Source organism: Micromys minutus (assembly GCF_963924665.1).
Source record: "Micromys minutus genome assembly, chromosome: X".
Lineage (NCBI taxonomy): Eukaryota > Metazoa > Chordata > Mammalia > Rodentia > Muridae > Micromys > Micromys minutus.
The window spans coordinates 71,740,612-71,745,698 of NC_137970.1; positions in this window are offsets into that span (position 1 = coordinate 71,740,612).

Here is a 5,087-nt window from a genome sequence, read left to right on the forward strand (position 1 = left end):
CTAGTATGTTTTGTGATACTCTTCTATTTGGTTAGCTGTGAGATGATAAATGTATTCGTTTTTCTTGGGTGTAGTTTCTCTTCTTGTGTTGGAGGTTTCCTTCTACTATCCTATGTAGGGCTGAATTAGTGGAAATATATTGTTTAAATTTGGTTTTATTATAGAATATTTTGGTTTCTCCATCTATGGTGATTGAGAGTTTTGATAGAATAATAGTCTGGGCTGATATTTTTATTCTCTTAGGGTCTGCATGATATCTGTCCAATATCTTCCTGCTTTTAGAATCTGTATTTAGAGTTTTGTGTAATAAATTTTTTATTAAATTGAACAACTTTATTTTAAAAAAAGATGATAAATGTATAGATTTTAAGCACTTTTGCATAGAAGTATATGAATACATTTTGTCAGTACTTGACTATTTTAAAGGTTTGATAGTATGCATTAAAATCTTACTAGTTACAATGAGCATGAAGAACATATGAAACAAGATGTAACCTGGGAATACTCAAAGTTTTCTTGGTGTATAAAAATTAAACATAATTATTTTTCATTTTATTTTCATTTTTTTATGGGGGGGCTTTGTTTTTCTGGAACTTCATATAGTCTGTGAGTTGTTTCTGGGATGTTCAGAGCTTTCTGGGGTTAGTATCCAATTACCAGTGACTGCATATTATGTCTGTTCTTTTGTGACTGGGTTACCTCACTCTGAATGATATTATGTAGATGCAGCCATTTTCTTAAGAATTTCATAAAGTCATTGTTTCTGATAGCTGAGTAGTACTCCATTGTGTAAATATACCACAATTGTTGTATCCATTCATCTACTGAAGGACATCTGGGTTCTTTCCGGCTTCTGGCTATTATAAATAGGGCTGTTATGAACATTGTGATGCATGTGTCTTTGTTGTATGTTGGCCTGTCTCTGGGGTATATGCTCAGAAGTGGAATAACTGGGTCTTCAGGGAGTACTATGTACAATTTTCTGAGGAAACTCCAGACTGATTTCCAGAGTGGTTGTACCAGTTTACAACCTGCCAACAGTGGAGAAGTGTTCCTCTTTCTCCGAATCTTTGCCAGCATCTGCTGTCATCTGAATTTTTGATCTTAGCCATTCTGGTTGGTTTGAGATATAATCCTAGTGTTGTTTTGATTTGCATTTTCCTGGTGGCTAATAATGTAGAGCACTTTCTTAGATGCTTCTCAGCCACTTGATATTCATCAATTGAGAACTTTTTGTTTAGGTCTGTGCCCCATTTTTAATAGGGTTGTTTGATTCTCTGGTGTCTAACTTCTTGAGTTCTTTGTATACCTTGGCTATTAGGACTTTATCTGATATGGGGTTGGTAAAGATCTTTTCCCAATCTGTTGGCTGCCATTTTGTTTTCTTGACAATGTTCTCAGCCTTACAGAAACTTTGTAACTTTATTAAGTCCCATTTGTCAATATTTGACCTTAGAGCAGGAGCCATTGGTGTTCTGTTTAGGAAATTTTCTTCTGTGCCTATGTGTTCTAAGGTTTTCCCTACTTTCTCTTTTAATAGTTTCAGTGTACCTGGTTTAATGTGGAGATCTCTGATCCACTTGTACTTAAGCTTTGTACAAGGAGATAAGAAAGGGTCTATTTTCATTCTTGTGCATGCTTAGTACCAGTTGGACCACCACCATTTGTTGAAGAGGCTGTCTTTTTCCCATTAAATGTTTACAGATCCTTTTTCAAAAATCAAGTGACCATATATGTGAGGGCTTATTTCTGGATCTTCTATTCTATTCCATTGACCCACGTTGTATAATTCTGATAGGTTTCCCTTTATATGGTTCATGGCCTTTTCCTCTTATGGCTTTAAACATTTTTTTTCTTTTTTTTCTTCTGTATTTAGTGCTTTGATTATTATGTGATTGGACAAAATTATTTTCATGTCAAATCTATTTGGTGTTCTGTAGGCTTCTTGTACATTTATGACCATCTGTTCCTTTAGTTTAGCGAAGTTTTCTTCTGTAACTTTGTTGAAGATGCTTTCTGTCCCTTTGAATTGGGAATCTTTATTTTCTTCTATTCCTATTACCTTTAGGTTTTGACTTTACATTGAGTCCTAAATTTCCTGAATGTTTTGGGTTATGAGTATTTTGAAATTTGTATTTTTTGACTGTCTCATCCTCCCAGAGTCTCTCTCCTTATCTCCCTCTACTTCTGCTTCGGCAGGGTGGGGCATATCTGAATACCACCACCCCTGTCCTGGTACATCAAGTCTCTGCCAGATTAAGTGCATAATCTCGGGAAAAGGCAAGACAAAGTAACCATGGCGACTGAGCTACACATCAGTTCCACATGTGCTGGGACTTTAATTCTTTTAATGGGGTTATTTTTTCTTTCTTTTCATTATTGACTTTTAACTATGTTATGTATTCCATTCAGATCATACATAATTGCTGACAAGCTAGGATTTTATATATCATTTTATGAATTGTTTTCTGTGTGTTTTATATCATTTTTATTTCTCTAGTTCTCTATTAACAAATTTTTCTTAAATTAATATTTTGTCTGTATAAGTGTAACTTTTGTAATTTATCCTTAATATTTTTACCAACTTTTTGTCAATGGTAATATGGAAATTATATATAGCACCTTAAACCACAAGATTTTAGCTGGGTTAATGCTACATTGATGGCAACTTTATACAAAAGTGAGTCTATTCCTTCCTCATTACTATATTTTATGGGGTACATCTATTTAAATGATATACACATCTAAACATAGTTCTCTCTCTTTTTTGTTCTCTCTCTCTTTCTCTCTCTCTCTCTCTGTGTGTACACGTCTCTCTCTGTGTCTGTGTGTAAGGAGACATATGCTTTCCTTATTGCTCAAGTGAAGGTCACATTATATTTGGGGAGAAATTTCTGTCCTTCTATTATAGGTTCAATGGATCAAACTAAGATCATTAAGCTTATCCATGACCACTTTTAACCATCTAGATATCTCTCTCATTTCTCGTTAATAATTTGTCTCTTTTTATTAATATTTTCTTAATTAAAAGGTAAGTTCTTTGCCACCAATATTATAAAAGTATGACTGATACAAATATTCAGTAAAACAATTTTCTTGTATACAAAGCTCAAGTAGAAGAAAGCTATCTCTTAAGAAAGGGCCAGGCTGAAATCTGCACTAAGAAATATGTTTTTTTTTTTTTTTTTTTTTTGCTTGTTTTTTTTGTTTGATGCAATAAGACAGTGTCTGTAGTTTTATACATATTAGGAAAAGTTTCAGAAGATATTTTCTTTCTTCTGCAAGAACATAAAGCTTCCAACTTCTGGATGTTATAAATAAAACATCTATGAACATGGTGGAACATGTATCTTTGTTATATGTTAGAGAATCTTTTGAGTATATGCCCAGGAGTGGTATAGCTGGGTCCTCAGGTAGAATCATGTCCAATTTTCTGAGGAACCACCAGAAACTAGATGTTCTTCAACAGAGGAATGGATAAAGAAATTGTGGTGTATTTACACAATGGAGTACTAGTTAGTTATTAGAAACAATGATTTTATTAAATTCCTAGACAAATGTATTGAACTACAAGCTATTATCTTGAGTGAAGTAACCCAGTTACAAAAGAACACAACAAATATGTACTCACTGATAAGTGGATACTAGCCCAAAACGCTCTGAATACCCATGAAACAATTCACAGAACTTATGAATCCCAAAAAGAAGGAAGGCTATAATGGAGATGCCTCAGTCCTTAGAAGGAAAACAAAACACTCATGGGAGAAAATACAGTGACAAATAGAGGAGCAGGGATTGAAGAAAACATCATTCAGAGACTGCCTAACCTGTGGATCCACCCCATATGCAGCTGCGAAAATCAAACACTATTGCTGATGCCAAGAAGTGCTTGCTGACAGCAGCCAGATATGGATGCCCCTGCAGAGGCTCTGCCAAAGTCATACAGATAAATACAGGTGGGGATGCTTGCAGCTAACCATTGTACTGGACACAGGAAATCCAAAGAAGGAGGAGGATAAAAGACTGAATTAGCTGAAAGGGTTTGCAACCCCATGGGAAGAACAACATTTTCAACCAATCAAACTCTCCAGAGCTCTGAGAAACTAAAACACCAATCAGTGAGTACACATGGAGAGACCCATGTCCCCAGTTGCTTTTGTAGCCAAGGATGGCATTGTCTGACATCAATGAGAAAAGAGGCCTTTGGTCAAGTGAAGGCACATTTTCTCAGAGTAGGGGAATGACAAGCACTGAGGTGGAGGGGTTCCTTAGGTGAGAGAGCCACTTAATAAAATCAAGGTGAGCAGGAATGGGAATGGTTGTGGGTGGAGGTGATAACATTTGAAATGTAAATACAGAGAATACCTAATAAAATTTAAAAGTTTTGCAACACCACACCAGGGTTTCATTGTTGTTTTGTTTATTTTGTTTTTATGACTGTTTTTCTTTTTAGAAATCAGATTGTATAGCTTGTAAAAACTTTACAGTTCTATAGGTTACCCTGTTAGAATGTGCCCTTTGTTGTGCCAAAGACCCTTATTAGTTCAGGGAGAGAAAGTCTGTTTTCTTTAGAGATAAGACCTTCAGATGGCTGCATAATCCAGTTCCAGGCATGTGCAAACATCATTACATGTGCTCAACTTCCCTTTATAAAAGGGGTGTATAAAATTGAGAGAACAATTTTTTGTAGAGATAAGCAAGTATAGAATATAGGTTTGGATCTGATCAGAATACATTGTATGAATATACAAAACTGTCAAGTGATTAAAACCCCTTGTACTTTGAATAACATAGGATTTGCTGCATTATCACAAGAATCTGAAGAGAACAAAATGCCTTGCCTTTCACAAGGTAAAATATGGTGATTAGTTCTTGATTGTTTTTGAACTGGCACATTAGAGTTTTCATGCTTTATTGTTTGAATTGAATCTCATACCCCATAGCTTATGGACTGGAAATTCACCATCCGCTCCCCTGTGTCTGCAAATTGTCCAATACCTGAAAGTCTTACAGCTCATCAGCTTCTATAATGATGGAGAGCCAATTACTTATAATAAATTTCCATCATCTTGTTTTTATCAGAATTC